The following is an 18,547-nucleotide window of genomic DNA, read 5'->3' on the forward strand; positions in this document are numbered from 1 at the left end:
CAAGCCCTAGTGCTGCCACGACATCCTTGAGTTTGAAGGTGGTGGTAACTAAGGACTACCATTGAAGGGGTCATTAAAGGAGTAACATGTGCTTTGTTCGTCACGACTGCACTGTCTTCCTTGCTCACTGCCCAGTATACCACTAGTCTTCATCCTGACTGGACGGTGAAGTCCAAGCAGCCGCAGGTCTCGGGAGGATAGCTCAAGGGCAACGTGCTCGCCTTGGAAGCAAGACAACGCACGACACAGAGCAGCACAGGTTCAATCCCCGGGGCCGCGCTTAGAAACCTCTGGGTTATAAATAACCAATTACAATTACACATTAGAATTTGCGAATCCTACATTCCATCACCTTTTCTGCCTGGATTATAAAGGTTATTTTTTGCTCTCCTCAGATGCTTTTCCTGGCGCGGGAAGCAAGAGTATAATATGGCAGAAGTGTAAATGTTTAGAAGAGCCTTTTTCTCTTTTAAACAGAACGTTGGCGTCAGGTTAACGATGGCATCTGTCGGAGTGGCGCACATCTCTGATTTTTATACCGTTGCCAAATATTCTGTTTAAATAACAGTGAGAATGTGTCACGTCAGTAAAGTGTCTTAGCAAGGGCCTTTTGCAGAGGTGAGTGTAGTTCTGCAGAACACCATTAAATGACAGGTTTTAGAATAGAGAGCAAACAGACAATCCATTTTAACCTGCTGTCTTTTTTTCTTGTCTGTTGTCCATTTGGAAAATGAGCCGTCATTACTATGTGGGCAGAGATGCCACCAAATAGCAGTGGGGGCAGGAAACCATTTGGTGAATTATACTGACCAGAAGGATACAGTCGAGAAACAATCATTTTCCAGGAAGAAATTATAAAAATACAAAAAAGATTTGACATCAGAGTTTGAAATAAAGTAACTTATTTTTTTTTTTATTAGAAATTGATTTAGATGTGATTACAACTTTTTCAATACATGATAGCCAAGACAAATTAAGTTCTCATGAAGATATAATTGTACTAATACAGCTTTGAGTTAACTTCGTCAATTCTTACTTTTTCGAAGATTAGTCAGAGTTTAACATACAGAATTATTTTGACCTGGATCTCAAGGCATGGCGTAGATCCTGTAAAACATTCAATATTCATAATTGTCGATTAGCTCACTTGTTTGCTTATGTGAATACGATCCTATTGTACACATGATTGACTTCAAATGTATGTTGGCATTAAAGTAAATAAAAGTAGCTTTAACAAAGTCAAGGAAGACAGCCAGAGGAAAGCCAACGAGACACCTTGAAAAACGTTACTTACACCAAAAACCATCTACAACAAAAAGAAACGTTCTATAGCTCGGATTGAATGCACTAGTCAAAAGTTTGAAACCATACAAAATGCTCCAAAAACATTGGAAAGTATTATTATTATGAAAAGATCGGGGGTTCGTCCTGTCACGTGCTACGCCAGAGACATCAGGTAAGTTGGTGAGTATGTTTATGCCATGACCAGTCGCCAGGTATGGGACACAGAGCCACTGGCACATGACGCACTCCAGCCAGCCTACGGATCTAACTGCCACTCCTGGAACTTACAGATACAGTCACCCACCAGCACTCCAAGTGATATCACAACATTGTGCACTCAGCACCCAACATCTTAGGCTTGGCTTCTGATTGCCATTCATTGGCATGATGAACATCAAAAAGAGGCTAAGCAGTCAGCATTCTTCAGCAGCGGCCATTTTCCTAACCGCTCAAGAGGAGGCCACAGAACACTGCATTCACATCAAAAAGGAAGTTGTTGGATTTACAATTTGCGAGCAGCAACTTACAGTTTAAATATGGACAAAGAAAAGAGTGTTTTCATTACCACTAGTCTATGACCTCGAAACAGACCACCTAAAAACAAACCAGCACACAGTACCCTCATAACTGCACACATCAACCCAACAGCAAATGTATCTTGTGTTTTCTCTCTCTCCCCAGCAGTAACTTAACCCTCCCTCCCCCCTCCTCCCCAGCCTCCCTTTCAGATCCACCAGAGCACCTAGAGACCAGGCAAATGGCAGCAATGCACGGTGTGAATCCCAGTAATCAAATATAACATTAGTAAACAATTATTAATTTCCTCTATGTACTTGAACATAAAACCATGGTACACAACACCTGTACTTATTTTACTATTCAGTATACACTCTCACCCAATTGCCCACAAGCACTGCTTGTGAATTCCATGATGGCGAAAAGCCCTTTTATAAGTATGGCCCGGCCTCCCTCTCAGCATGTACTTTCAGATGAGCTCCTTATGGACAACCAGTCACCGAGCACCACTAATTCCAAGACACATTTGTAAGCCCTGAGCAGGAATCCCACCCAGGGGAGGTCCGACAAGGCTATAAAAGCCCACAGCCTAAGTCTGTCAGTGTGGGAGTTTGGAGCAGGCTAGGTCAGGTGATTTGAGTGGCTTGGAAAGTGCGGAAGAAGGAGTTTGGAGGAGGTTGGAGAAAGATATTTGCAGGAGGATGGAGGATAGTGAGTAGAAGAGGATGGGGAGCAGTGGGGGAGAAGGTGGTAGGAAGAGAAAATCAGGTGGAGGAGATGAAAGTAACATATCAGAAGGAGGTGGGAAGAGAAAATCAGGTGGAGGAGATGAAAGTAACATATCAGAAGGAGGTGGGAAGAGGCCATCAGGTGGAGGAGATGAAAGTAAAAGCAAGAAGAATTGGTTGGAGACGATAACGTCATTAAAGTGATGCCTGCCGTCAAGACCTTGGGGTTTATCTTGACTCAGCGCTTACCTTCAAAAAACAAACGAACTCTCTAGCATCTTCCACTGCATATACTTGCAAATTGATCCGAGCATGCAGACCATTTCTAACTGAAACTAGCTGCATTACATTAGCCAATGCCCTCATCATATCTAAGCTAGATTATTGCAATGCCCTCTATGCAGGTTCCAACAAGTATATCCTAGACAAACTACAAACTCTCCAAAACAACGCTATCAGAGTAGCTTTAAATATTCCTAACAGAGCTCACATCTCCGCCTTTAGGAAAAATATCCACTGGCTAAAAATCAAAGACAGGATCGCCCTCAAAATACTTTCCCTTACATCCAAATGTCTTAACAACATAGCCCCTCCCTACCTGGCAAACAGAATCCACAAGAGAACCTCAAACCGTCCTACCAGATTGACCAACGCATTCACCTTAGTGATGCCTAGATACAAAAAGTGTACAGCTGGCGGCTCTAGTTTCCCCGTCATAGCCGCGCAAACATGGAACAAACTCCCTCTGGATCTTAGAATGGACCAACCCTACCTCAGCTTCAGGCGAAAAGTCCTCACTTGGATTCGCACCAATGACACTTAGTATGACCTCCCACCTCATAGATACTAGACAACCGTAATGACATCTGCATGACAAACGACACCTGTAACCAGATGAATGACATCTGGTCAATTAGACTGATCTGTATTTTTTTTTTTTTTTTTATTTTTTTATTTTTTTTATTTTTTTTTTTTTTCCCTTTTTTTCTGCTCTTTGTATACCTACCTCTGCTTTAATTGTGAACTGCATAAACTGTATGCTTCCTGTAACCAAGTCTTCAAGTAACCTTGTACTGCTCTGCGCCCAGCTACCCTTGCGGGTTTGGTTCCGCGCTATATCAAATAAACAAACAACAACAACAACAACAACGAGTGGGGCGCAGGAGGTAGGAAGAGAAGGTCAAGTGGGAGAGGTAAATGTAAAGTTTCCACAGAAGTTGGGAAGCGAACATCAGGTGAAGGAGGTAAAAGTAAATTGGAAGTAATAGGTGGGAAAAGAAGATCAGGTGGGGACTTAAATAGCAGGAAGAGGTGGGAAGAGAGCTATAGGTGTAAGAAGGGAAAGTAAAGTACCAGCAAGAGGTGGGACGAGAACCTCAGTCAAAGGAGGGTAAGTGTCAGTAGGTGCCCCTTCCATGCCAGAGCCTAACGATAGTTGAGAAACTGCTTCTCCCAGCGGCTGGTGGAAGAGATCCAAAGACACCAGGCGGCCTTATCCAAGAGAAATGGGAGATCATTGGAATATGAGGAAAGAATCGGAACCTCTAGAAAGCCGGAAATGAGAGACTCATGCTAAAAGGGATAGGAGAAGAACTGACCGGTACCGTGACTGAGAACCATGTTTGTTGGTAAAATACAGACTGTTTAACCCAAGATCTGTTTACAGTAATCTTTGTGTTTCCCTCTCAGCCATATGCAGAGTCTGAAAAAAGTTAGATAACTCCTGCGTCAGGGTCCAAAAGGAGGACAAGAGAGGTGATCAGCTGATGCAGATGGAAACCTTACCAACAGGAAAGACACAGAAACAACAGAGCCCTAATCAGCATCCAAGGCTGTGTTACCAAACAGGCCGCAGGTATGGGGGGGCCTCTGGAAGGGGCCGGGAGGATGCAAAAGGACAGAAAAAGGAAAATAGTAGGGACTGCAAGGCTGAAAAAGAAGACTAGGTAAAGACATCTCCACTTTTATATTGTAAATTGATGGTGTTGGTCTTTTATCATGATGCTTTTTGTCATTGTCAATGCATTGTTGCTTTTATGGTATATTATATCAAAATAAAGCTATACTGACTGAGAATACAGGGGGATGGTGCCAGGAGAAGACCAATCCCCAAAGGGATGAAGAGGTAGCAAAAAGGAGGCTGGTGCTCAAGGCAGTGAAGAAGGGGTCCAAGGAGATGAAGAAGGGGAAGAGATTATTACGGCTGAGACTAGAAAGGGAGAAATGGTGCTCAAAGGACCAAACTAAAATATACTAAATTGGTGAAGAAGCTAGGAGAGAGAAGAGTGATTTGGTGCTCCATGTGACTGCGGTACTCAGGGTGGTGAAGACGGTGAGAGAAGTGGGAAGTATCGAGAAGTGTATCCAAAGGATTCAAGGGGGTCAGAGAGAATGTAGGGACTTTGAAATTGAATACTGGGGAAGGAATGCTGCCCAAAGGAAGGATGAAGGTGCCGAGGAGGGTGGGAAGTGCAAAGAAGAGATTGCAGATCTGATATGACAACAAAAGGAAAATGAACTGATATGCAAGAGTTTATAGAAACATGAAATGAGGAAATAGAAGTATTCCAAAGTGAGGTCGGGCTGGCCTGCTGAAGTAGGCAGATGAGGAGGCAGGAGCCTGAAGAAAGTAGCATACTACCTGTTAAACCTAGGGACTGCTATCTTAGGGAACAAGCAGTATAGGCAGTATAGTTGGCCCCCTCTGATCCTGCCACATCCAGGACTGTTGGAGGTGCAACGCTCGCTACGCATTCCTCTTATTCTGTTGCTATCGGACACCCAGTATTCCACTGAGAGAAACCGCCTCAAGGAGCAGACAATGGGGCTCCTGGAAGACAACTGGCAACAGGCCTGGAAGACCAAGTCACAGAAGAGAAGGGGAAAGACAGGGGAAACGTCTCCGGGAAATCTGTACTTGCCCGGAATCACCAAAGAACCCAGAAGAAGGCAAGTACAGGACACAGAGACTTTGTTGCAATACTTTCTCTTCTTATAAAAGCAGGGCCCACCTGTGGATGGAGAGAAGCCATACCTGAACTTTTTAGTCTCCCTGAACTTTTAGTAAGTCAAAGCCATGAGACGCATTCTGGCACTTCAGGGGCACCTTATTCCTACCCCGTTTGTGATGTTTGCACCATACTGTGAATGTTGCCTAATAAAACATCTTAAACGTAAGGATCTGTGTTTGTCTGGTCATTTGATCCCCATCACAAATGTCACACTAGGTATAACAATTTTAATTAAATACAGATAACAGATAGAAACATGAAAACATATGTTCCTTTAGCTATGTGAAGAGCAATGTCAGACAGGCTTAACGCTTAGGTAGTTGTGCAAGTGTAATTAAATATATATACTTATGGGATAAAGCGGTCTAAGATAAGTAACCACTCGCACTCCGCGCTTGGCCAATACAGTTTACAATAATTGTCCATATATAAAGTATCCCAAAGTCTTCAATCGATTGTTTTTCCAGTTTATTGTCTGGTGTTGTCTGGTGTTATGTAAGCAGAAACAGCCAACACGTGTTTCGACTCAAAAGTCTTTCTCAAGGCAAATGGATTTTTCTATACGTTGCCAGGTTGGTAGATTGAAGCGTTCTTTGAAAATAAGTATTTGGTGTTGGAGACAGTTGGAGTGAAAGGTTTAAGGTGAGGTGCCCAGGAAAGGAATCCCTTCATGAACGCTCCGCGCATCAATAAAACACATCTAGAAACTTTTTGTCCTTTGAAATAAGTAATCAAATGCAGATTGATTCTTGCTTCCCTGCGTTGAACTCCAGCCGTACACAAAATAGGCACACCAAATTAAATGGTTCCTTATCAATGAATGTCTGTAAAGTGTCACAGGAAGCTATTTTACAAGAAAGGGATCTGAAAAGCTGGTCAAAGTGGTAAGAGCTGCAGTGACAGCTGTAATTCTGCTCTGTGTTGGCTCAAGAATCAGGAACACTGAGGTTGCAATGGAAGTGTATTAACTCATTAGGGTGCAGCAATGATGTCATCTTCCTATTACAGGTCAGTGGCGATGTTACAACTGGCCTATAATAAGAAGAGAAAGCACAAACAACAGCCCTTAATATGTGATGATGATATTAAGTCCAAAACAGCATTGCGTGAACTATGTGGTGGACTTTTTATGAAATATTTTAAAAATGGTGTCCTGGATCTACAGTTATAAAATGTTCAGCATATGTTTCACCTGTGATCAATCCTTCATAACGTTCACGATTTGCTACTTCGGCTTTGCTTCTGGAATTTGTGACATGCATAGAGATCCGCCTTCCGGGTTTCCCTTCTAATGAAGATCCATTTTGGAACTCTGGCACAAAACAAGTTTTCACATTTCAAAGCGTCCATTTCCCAGAAGCCCTTGCGCATAGGTGTGTCTACACCCTTGCAGGCAAAGGGATAGGTGGAGGAGGCAGAGCTCTTGAGACTGGCATTTTCCAGCTTTCATTAATCACTCCAGAAGCACGTGATCCTTGGTGGGCATTTAAGACACGTTTGCTCTGGTCTAGTGTTGACACAATGCTCTTATTTGCCACTGAAGCTCCCTGTGCCCAATAATTCCTGAATGTTGAATTTGTTATGCTCCGCAGTGTCTCCTTGACTCCCGAGAAGTTTTTTGTAGCACACCTTTGTTTTCTGAATCTGCATGTTCTGGCAGTGCACCGATGTTTTCTGAGCGAACACTGTTTGGCAGTGGACCTGTGCTTCTTGAATGTGCACTGCTTGTAGTGTATTCCCTTTATCCTCCCCCCAATCCTCCTCCCTTGCCGCCTATGAGCGAGGGCTGCTGCTCTGGGGCTAGTAGAGTGCATTTGTGTTGCCCCTGCTTCCTTGGTTGCCTGCTGTGTATTGCACATTGTGTGCTGTCTGTTTCATTTGCTTGCACTCCTCCTTTGCTCCTTCTCTGTTATTGTCATGTATTAAGCTCACCAGCATTTGCTGTTTCAGTCTTTTGTGCTCTTTATCTTTATTGTCCTGTGCCCATATTCTCTTCAAGTTAGCTTTGATTACATCACCAAAAGTGTCAGCTGCACAGGCCCTGTCATTAATAGTCCTCAAGGTGGAAATAGGGCAATACGTATGTGTACTGTCATTCCTGGTGAATAGCTTGCTGACCATAAGGCATTCCCGAGTCCTTACTCCACGTCCCTTTGCATGAAAGTCTTCTTATTTTAGGCAACCTATGCATTATTCTCTATCAGGGGTCTGTGACCTGCCTGTGGCTCGCCAGATGCTTTGGACTTCTTCTCCCATAAACACTCCCCATTGCCTATGCTGGCTAGGGCCATTGGGAGTTGAGGTCCGAAAGATCTGGAGAGCAAAAGGTTGCAGACCCCTGTTCGATATGCTGTATTGCTGTATGGGTGCACATTCTTGAAAGTTCACAATATATTACAAGGTTAAATAACTTGAACAGAAATAAACAGGAACAACACTACATTTGAAAAGAGTACACTTAGTTGTGTACAAAGCACTTGATGGTATGTGTAGAGAGTTAGACCTATTATCTAATCAATTAGGATAAAGACGTATTGGAGGTCGTAAGAGAGGGAGACAACCTCTTATACCATTGAAAAGACTCATTAATAATGGGGCAGCACGTGGACGTCGATTGTCACCCTCCTAAGCCCATTTAAAAAGATAGGGAACCAAACTGGAAACTTTGTCCGCGGCTTAAGTCTAAAAAATCTTAAAGCAACGATTGCGCAAGAGGAACGAGACATGATGGCCACTCGAAAGCCTGCCAACAAAAATGTAACACTCCTGCTGAAAATAGCACTAGTTTCCTGTACTGGTGTGTTCCAAAGATCCTATTGGAGCAGAAATTCAGGAAGTGGAGGCAGCGAAATATGGCCGGAGGAGTACCTTCAATGGAAGCTGCGAAGCTGCTGGAGGATGCAGAGAGCCAGCCAGCATACGCGATGAGTACCGATACTCACGAGTACAGAAGGAGACCCCGGGCTAGCCTGGCCTCATTGAGGACGAGGGTTGCCGAAGGCTTTGGAAAGTAAAGACCCAGGCTTCCGTGCAGACTGGAATAAGTGATGTAGTCCAGCCTGCACCACAAGATGACTAGGACACCCCTGGTGAGCTACGGCACCTGAAACGGAGGCAGAAAGTGGGCTGGGGGATGTGTATTGCAGGTTAGTCGGCAATCACAAATTAAGGGTAGAGTCCGTCGCCAGGCCTGTAGAGTGCCACACCTTGATGAGTGGAGTCTGGGGTGCGGCAGAGACCCTTGAAACCTCAATATGTACTTATCAACCCATAGGGCTTGGGGGCCCCATGCCTGGGACCAGCTAGAGCAAAGGAGACAAATAAATAATAGGAAATCAAAACAGCCACAGACACCTGCCTAGGTGACCTAGGTGGGGATTAGGGCAAGGAACAGTTGCTGATTGGGAAGGGATCCATGTAAGATCATCTTGAGATGCTGTGAGACCTATTGGGAGGGGGAGGGGCTAGGGGCTCTCAAAGGTGTAGACCAAGCAATAAAAGGGGCAGAGGGGACTGACCTCTTGTCTCCCCGCATTCTTGATCTGAAAGAGCCTGCTTATTACCTTGGTCCCCTTGCCCCTTTTTTTGTGCACAACTAAATATGAAAGGCTCTGTGACGAATCCGGGGAAACCGTCCCTTCTCCCCAAGGGGGAGCCAGCCCCTTTAGGACTAGGGAGGTTGGCGTGCTATGCCATACACTCCCTAGGGGACAGGGCAATTGGGATCTCAATGGGGCGAGCCCCCGTAAGGGAGAAGGAAGCCCCAAGTAAGACTGTGACTACACCTCACTATGAGGCAGAATCATCACTGTGTGTTGGTTGCATGGGGAATGAAACATGTTAGCATATGAAGGGCCCTTTAATTGTGAATGGCTTGGTTGCTGACCCCACTCAGTTGACCTTTGTTGGAGACAGAACGTAAAAGGAATGAAAGCCATATGTGCGGTGAGAGAGCCGGTGAGAGATGGCCCGCGTACTGTGGAAGCCTGCGCTGTACTGCTGGGTAGAGTGATCCTAGAGACAAGACCACGTCCGATACGTGGTGGACAGAGAAATCCTAGAGTCCGCCGAAGGCTGCCGTGACCAGGAGGGCAGAAAGCCCAAAGATCCCAGGTCCCCGAAGTGGGAGACCGAGTCACTATAGATGTGACACACTGAAGCCGAGAAGCACAAACGCCAAGCCGAGGAAACGCTGCGCGGGAAACTAAGAGCGCAGAAGGTTGGCTCTGCAGACCACCTACTCTGATGAGCAACGCCGCCTGAATCCAGATACGCGGTCGACATGACGGAGACGCAGGAGGGTGGTGAGGTTCTGAAGCACTCCAAAAGGGGGTGAAGCCATTGGACCGCGTACACAGGAAGTGAGTCCGCATAGCCACGTTTTCTAATTGCAGGCCCTTGTGGAAGTCGCATCTGTCCCAGCCGGTGTTAGGTGTGGGCTCCAGCGGAGTTAAGATCAGTGGGTAGAAGCAAGTTTTCACAAAGGTGATACATAAATGTTCAAACCGACCGAGTGAGAGAAAAAAATAAAAAACAATACAGGAGGACATCTTTTTGCCCATTCAACCCACGTGGCTCTGAAGCCGCAATAACAGCAATCCACTGGCACGTGTTGCACCAGGCTCCCGCCAACCCATCCACTGCCATAGTCGCAGTTCCACTACCTTGTTATTACACTTCTACCACTGACTGCATAAGGCGATAGCGAACGCGGGTGCAAAGTGGCTTGAAGGGAGGCGGAGCACATGACCGACTCCCCAAGAAGCTTGAGAAAAGGGCACGGGCAATACTGTGAACTGGGGTACACTGCCGATCCGCCACCTTCTGGCCGGAGGTAGGGTTAGATTAGGATGTGAGTGGCAGGAGCAAAGATAATGTTGCTTAATGTAACTGGGCTGACGGATTACCAAAGCATGCTCATCGCCCTGGGGAGGCTGCGATGTGACATCACAATGCTGCAGGACACACACGTAGCCAGAAGAGCGCTGTGCAAGGTCCGGAAACAAGGGTGCAGGTGATATGTTTGTGTTACGAGAGGAAGCAATGGCTCAAGCGGAGTAGCCATTAAGAAACTGGAATTGAAATATTAAGGAGCCCGACATTCACAAAAACGAAGTATGTAAAATTCTTACATGGGAGGCTGCGGGGAGCGAAAATAACCTGTTGGATACATATGTGCTAAGACATTACGGGATCTTCTTTTCTAAAATGTGTAGTGAATCCTCCACTGATTACCATGAATATGGCAACAAAGCCAGTGGCTCATAGCCTTGGATTGGGGGAAAAAGAAGCATTCCTTAATATCCTAGGCATAAAATACACAGCAGCAGACACTGCCTCATGTGATCCAAGCCAAATAGTGATATCAGGACTGATAAGATAACATAGAAGGCTCTGGCTCTCATACCGAGGTCCTCTCTACTCTTGTGCTTCTTTGCTTCTGGGTCTTCCTGTCTAAAAACTCTCCCCCCTTCAATCCATCTTTAACTCGGCCATACGTCCTCTCTCGCACATCACCCCACCCATGCTTTGCTTTGCTGGTTCCTTTGCACCACTAGGCCCCGTTTCCGCCATCTTTGTATTTTTCATGAGTGGATTCATGGCCAGGCTCCTCCATATCTCTCATTCACCATCAACCCGGATTACTCTTATTTATTCCGTGTCATCTCTTCGTTCCTTGTCCCAATTGTGCTCAATCCTGTCTGCCTTGCTCCTCGGAGCCCCTAAACTTTAGAAGCCCTTCCTTCCTTTTTCCACGGTCCCCGCTCACATTCAGTTGTTGTTCTCTTCTTATATCTGACCCCCTCCCTACCTCTTAAACGCTGATTGTGTTGCACATGTGAAGGCTCCTTTGTGTTTCAATGATTTTTGTATTGGTTGTTCCCCCATGTTCAGCACTAATACAAACACAATAACCGCAGGAAAGAAGCAGCACCGCTAACAGGAAACAGAGAGCTAGGCAAAGACCTTGTAGCAGGATTAGAGATGGAGCAGGAAATGGTTCAAACGCCGCAGTTGGTTTAAAAGGGAAAGAACATTAAAGCAATGCAAACAACTTAAGAGAGGGATTTCAGTTACATAGTTCAATTCCTCACCTGCCCCACTTCCTTCTCCCCATAGACAGGACCAGGCAACTCCCCCATGACCAGTGGTAGCCCATTCCATCGTTTCTAGCCCATCATCCTATCTGTCTGTTATGGATTGACGGTGTTGTATGGTTAACCCCATGCTGCCATTTGTAAAAGTATTTATTTTAACTGGATCCATTTGACAAAGCGTGTCTGTAACTATGCTGTGGCACCAGCTGGTTTAAGCGTATAATAAATGCAATACATAAATAAATAAATAAATACATCCAGACACTTCCTTAAAACACACAAAAACACCAATGTGGAAATGAGAAGTCCATCATGAATACAGTAAGACAAGTTCATAATATCCACTAGGTCCACATAACGGGGAAAGAGGTCTCAGAATACCGCACGGTAGGCCAGCAAGCATGGGCCAGGTCCCAAAAAAAAAAGTGGGGGGACATATTAACATACTGATTGAATGTGGCGTCACCGGAAATTAGAATATCAAGGTGCCCTTGTGGGGGGACTGTTGAAAAAAGGCGGGGGACTCTGTCCACCCGCGTGTACCCATGACTTGAGCCCTGCCAACAAGCAAAAACAAGAGACACAGTGAAAAGACTCGGGAGGCAGCGGGATGATCATTTCGGGGAATGCTTCCTAAAATAAAAAAGAGAGATTAATTTTTTTGCAACCTGATGCGCGCAGCTCATTGGCGGTGGCGGGGACTGGGGGGTGGGGCTAATGCATTCTGGAGAGACTAGTGGCCGAGGACCTCATGCTCACGTACTGTGGATCTTCCTGAAATCATGTGACTGTGCATTAAGTAACCGCTTGGGCCGCATTCATGTAACCCCGAATCAAGCCTTCATACATGTCCCTCATAGCGCCTCGATGCCTGCGGGCTGTAGTGCGCTTTATAAATTCAAATAAATAAAAATAAATAAATGTTCTTTAGTGAATAACCATCAGAGGAAGTAACTAAGATGTTGCAATAGACATACTTGTGCGGGGGCACATCACAGGCATACCAGTTTTGCAAAAGCAGGTCCACGCTCAGAATAATGGTTGCAGTGGCAAACAAATGTGTACGTTCGGAATGGCTTAGTAAGAACATGCCCACAAGCAATGTGTGGGATAAAGTAACGCTGGACATAAGGAGCTATGAACGACTGGTTCCTACTACTGGGCTTAAGCCAGGATTATTCATGGAGAGCCAGAGAACCTGTGATAGCAGGAACTGTGGAAGCTGGCAAAGGAGCAGCATGCCTCTAGAGGAAATCAACAGAGGGAAGGAGGAGTCAAACTTCCAAAACACAAGAACTCTGGAGATGCTTCCTATGGGAGTCCCTGTAAAAGTGGCCAGCCAAGAATCCACTGAGGGGGCGGGCGCTCTAGTCCCTAGCTTGGTGATGTGTGCAAGAAGAAGGGCGCCTTCAACATAGGCAGGAAAAAGGGGCGCTAAGCGGAAAAGAATGCATTTCTCGAGGCGTCTAAATATGTACGTACACTTGCCAATAGCATTAATACAAAACAAGCAAAATAAAAATAAAAATGTCTCGGGAGGATAGTTCAGGGGCAACGTGCTCACCTTGGAAGCAAGACGACACGCGCTTAGAAACCTCTGGGTATTAAGCGCGTTATAAATAACCTATCATATCATATCGTAAGACACCTCCTAAGAGTGGATCAAAAACATTCCACACCCCCACATGGGGAGAAAGGGGGTATCACAGTTATCGTGGCACAGGGGTGCATCCACTCTTGCTGCAGTGAAAACCCCAACAATGGCCATGCTCACCTTTGCACATCCAATGTCAAGATTGGAATAGAAACAGTATACAAAATGCCACTGCTTGGCTGACATTTGCTGAGGCACTTCCTCGTTCCTGCCTATATACAAGCTGCCCCAGACCTCATCAGACAGTTGCCCTACAGTGTGCTGTGCCATTCATTGCTGATGCCTCATTGGCAAGGCCACCTCCTGTGACAGAGGCATTCTGGTCAAGGTCTGTTCAGAAGGATTGTGCTCAAGGAATTGTTTCATGAATCTTTTTAGATATACCATCAGCCCTGGACAGCAACATCACTATATCCTTGAAAGATTGCCGGTTTCCCTTTTGAATGTTTCATAAGAGCTTTGCACTATACATTCTTAATGAGAGTGCAGTTGGTAATTCATGTATAGGAAATGCAGACGGTATGATTTGGAACCAGCACCCACTGGGAAGTGCTCAGGGCCATCCACTGTACTGTAACCTAGCCCAATGCTTCCGCGACATGCATGTTATGGGGCATTCTATCAGCTTCAGCTCTGAGAGCCGCTGACCTGCACGGATACCGATATCCTGTCCGGGGATACACGGTCCACACCGGCTTCATGTGTGTGCTATTACAGCACCTGACTCATCTTTCTTCGGGCAGAGCAGAACTGTGCCTATCGCCCTGGAAACGTTAGCCTTCTTTGCAATTGGGGAAATATAGGCTAAGCAATGGATCCTGGACAGTGGGCATTACATTGAGATCTTTGACCCACAGCATAGTCCCGGGAGACCCGAGCTATGTACTTTAAACTTCCGAGTTCCATTCACATGCACATACAAGTCATCCCTGGAAAACTAAATGCAATTGGTTTACAGCCATTTCCCCCTGTAGCCCAAAGAGTTTCATTTCCAGATTTGATTCCCTTAATCTTGATCTTCATTCTAGAGTTGGTGTATCTTGCTGTCCATCGCAGACCCTAGCCATGTACATTTCCCTTCTGAGTTCTATTGACATACATGTAATCATTGGAATGGTACAACAGGTTGGTTTAAAACCACTTTCCGCTGTAGCCCACTGAGTGTATTTTCCAGATTTGAGCTCCTTGATCTTGGCAAGAGACTATCTTCATTCTAGAGTTGCTGCGTCTTACTGTCCATCACAGACCCTAGTCATGTAAATTTCACTTTGGAGTTCGATTTACATACAAGTACTCCCTGAAATACCAACATTGGTTGCTTTAAATCCACTTTCCCCTATAGCTGCCGAGTGTCTTTTCCAGATTTGAGCACCTTGATCTTGGCAAGAGACTATCTTCATTCTAGAGTTGCTGCGTCTTACTGTCCATCACAGACCCTAGTCAGGTAAATTTCACTTTGGAGTTCGATTTACATACAAGTACTCCCTGAAATAGCAACATTGGTTGCTTTAAATCCACTTTCCCCTATAGCTGCCGAGTGTCTTTTCCAGATTTGAGCTCCTTGATCTTGGCAAGAGACTATCTTCATTCTAGAGTTGCTGCGTCTTACTGTCCATCGCAGACCCTAGTCATGTAAATTTCACTTTGGAGTTCGATTTACATACAAGTACTCCCTGAAATAGCAACATTGGTTGCTTTAAATCCACTTTCCCCTATAGCCTGCCGAGTGTCTTTTCCAGATTTGAGCTCCTTGATCTTGGCAAGAGACTATCTTCATTCTAGAGTTGCTGCGTCTTACTGTCCATCGCAGACCCTAGTCATGTAAATTTCACTTTGGAGTTCGATTTACATACAAGTAATCCGTGGAATAGTAAATGTGGTTGGTTTAAAACCACTTTCCGCTGTAGCCCACTGAGTGCATTTTTTCAGATTTGAGCTCCTTGATCTTGGCAAGAGACTATCTCCATTCTAGAATTGGTGCGTCTTACTGTCCATCGCAGAGGTCTACAATAAGGAACCTAAGCATTGATGGGTTGCGTCCTATTGTATGGGTGGTACCCTCTACCGGATATTATTCCTGGCAAAAGGGTCACTACCGGTTTTATTTTGCGGGGCTTCTTAGTCAGGCAAAAATGCCACAATAAGTGCAATTTTGTGCTGCCAAAACTTGCATTTTTATGCCGCAAAATAGTTCACGCCGCAATATCCTGGAGGTGAAAAAACACCAAAGACATACACCATATACTACCCAAGGAAATAGAGGCTACCAGCAGTGCATTAGGAGGGAGGCAGCCTTACAATACCCACTTAGCGGTTGAACTGCACGTCTGGCTGTTGCCAGTCTTAAAAACCTTGTAACCGCCTGCACACAACTTGGACTCCCTCCCAAGACATCTTTTGTGGATCTGGCATCCGCTGTAGGGTTGCATATCTGCGAGGACCTTGCAGGGGGTTCTCAGCAAAGCCGATTAGACGTTGAGTATGGGGGTTGGTGACTTGCTGAAATAGTGCACAATCTGTGTTAGGGTTAATGTTTCCCACCTAATATGGCGCAGGCAAGCATCTGTTCACCAGAAACAAAGTTCCACACTTAAGGGACCGCTGTGGACATAAAAGACCAGATGTAAGCTGGGGAAGCGGCGCCCGAGCAAGGGCAACAGGCCGGACACATAAAGAGACACAGCATGCGATCCCGCCACCCCAGGTGGAGCGCAGCGAATAGCCCAAACCACCCTCCTCTAATAGGGCATAGCCCAACCCCCTTGACATCATTATCATTCGGAAACGGGCAAGGAGTGGCATACTGCTGAACAGGAAGCCCGCCTAAGCACCACAGAATTCCCTTTTAAGCACTACAACATGCAGGGCAAAGGGGCCTAGTGTGGGATGTTGCGGCTAAGGGTACAGCCCAACCCCCTTGACATCATTATCATTCAGAAACGGGCAAGGAGTGGCCTACTGCTGAACAGGAAGCCCGCCTAAGCACCACAGAATTCCCCGTTCCTTGAATCGCCTTTTGGCAGATCAGCCATGTCCTTGCTGATGGCCTCGTGGTAGCCCTTTGCTGCCCCTGTGCCTTTGACTCCTGGCTCTCGGCCTCACCCCCAGCTGACCACGGAGCAGCACCCTTAACCCTACTGCGGAAGTGTGGGAGAATGACCTACTAATGCCACAACGCTATGCCCGCATGAACCTGCATGCGTCATGGAGACTCAAGAATGGCGCTTTCCTAGCAACCCACAGAGGCCGCTCTGAGCTCTGCAATGCCCCCCCCCCTCCCCCGATGCCAACGATCTGATCACTTTCCTGTGGACAGAGGTCAGAATCTGCCAGGCTGCCAGGGCCGGAAGCTAGAAGCAGTGGTGCTGGGACTGTTGTCAAAGTGGGGGTGCAGAGGGGAGGCAAGACTTCTTCAGAATCATGTGTGTGGTTATGTTATGGCATTGTTAGGTTATCTGTCTTTTATACTGCTCACATCACCACCAGAGCGGGCAGAAGGCACCAAGACTTGTTCATATAGAGGCAAGTTGTAATAACGCCCGTGAGCAATACTGATTTCACTGGACTTGCAGCCAATCAGGTAAAGCCTTCAGCCGAAATGTGTTTGGATGTGAGCTCCAATGAAGCCAGCTTCATCAAGGCGGAGAAGGGCACATTGTAAAGCACTCGTCACGTAAGATATGGGTGAACGGTGATAAGGTGGGGTGTAGTGCTTTCCAGGGCGCACCTGGCTGATCTCGTGGTGCTGCGAAATCACCAGAAACAAACCTACAGCTCAGAGTCTTACTAGGGAGGAGTGACCCGTCATCCCTTAAGACACCTTACAAGAGTCCATAAAGATAAGATGAGGACCATATGAATGAATAGAAGACTTGCCAATTTTACACAGTGCTCATCGTCTGCATTTGCAAAGACGTTTTGCATTCTCAACAGAAACATTTTCTGACCCCCATATACGCAACAAAAATAGGTTTTTTATAAAACCGTCATTGTATTCATCTGAAAACACCGACCTGCTGAAAAATGAATGACAATCTTAAACACAGCGTCTAGCCACCAGGTCTAGAGCATCGTGTTACAAAAACTCCATCCGCATACACTTCCAGAAATACTCTGTTCTGAGTAACAAACATACTAGTGCTCTGCAAACATTCTCAGAACTCTCTGCCAAGGAATAATACCCCTCATGGTGTTGGCTTTGTAATGCGGCACCACAAAGGCCTTGGGATATTGGCTTTATAAGATGGTACCACAGAATATGGCCTTGGGATATTGGGTTTATAAGATGGTACCACAGAATATGGCCTTGACTCCCCGATTTGTCCAGCAAGCCATCAGTGGTACGGCACCACTCTATCCTCCTCTATCCAACTCTACAGGCCTTCTTATAATCCCCACCCTGCCTCCTCGACTAACCTTGTGGCTCCTCGCCCTCCCTGTGCTTCCTCTCGCTTCCGCTCTTTCTCTCTTCCTGCTCCACATGGATGGAATTCTCTTCCCACGGACATCCAAGAAAAAGTCCAAACAGAGTTGTTCAAAACTAAACTAAAAGCCCACAGCCTCGCCTCTGGGTTACCCTCTTAACCTACCTTTCATCTGACTTTTAGCTAACATTTTTCCCTCGCCTCTAACCTGCCTCTGTCCCTCCCTACCTCTGCCTCCACTCTAGCACTTCACTCTTCATGGTCAGACCCGAGCACAGCTGGCGGTAACTGCTACCTGCACTTACAAATGTCCAGTGTTGGTTGTCCTCAATCTATGTATGCCCACTTATGTATTGTTCCCGGTGACAGTTCCATTTACTGCCCTCCACAACCTGGTCAGTGTGTCCCTCAAACTCACCCCATTCTAAGAAGCTCACTGCTTCCTGTCAAATCTGACTTCTTATCTAGTGTACGTTCTTTTGTGATCAAAAGAGCATGGTTCGTTCTGCATAAATATATTAATCACCAAGAGACCATGCAAATGGAGAATGTTGCAATTTATTGTGATCATTCCTTGAATATCCCAAACCATTGATGCTGATGGTAGGCCGGACAAGTCAGGGAGTCTTAACTCCTGCAGCCTGAGCCATGTCACCTTTCTTAGCGCTATAACGTGGTTTGCGAGTGCAGCATGATCTCTCCGAATGGCTAGGCTTACAACCTTCAGCAACATCTTATTGTGATTGTTGGAGCAAGTTTGTTCTCTGGAGTGGTTAGCCAGTGTTGCATGTTCTATCAAGGCTGTCAGACTTTGCACCCGCCTGCGATACCT

Source organism: Ambystoma mexicanum, chromosome 2p (genome assembly GCF_040938575.1).
Source record: "Ambystoma mexicanum isolate Mex_15411 chromosome 2p, UKY_AmexF1_1, whole genome shotgun sequence".
NCBI lineage: Eukaryota > Metazoa > Chordata > Amphibia > Caudata > Ambystomatidae > Ambystoma > Ambystoma mexicanum.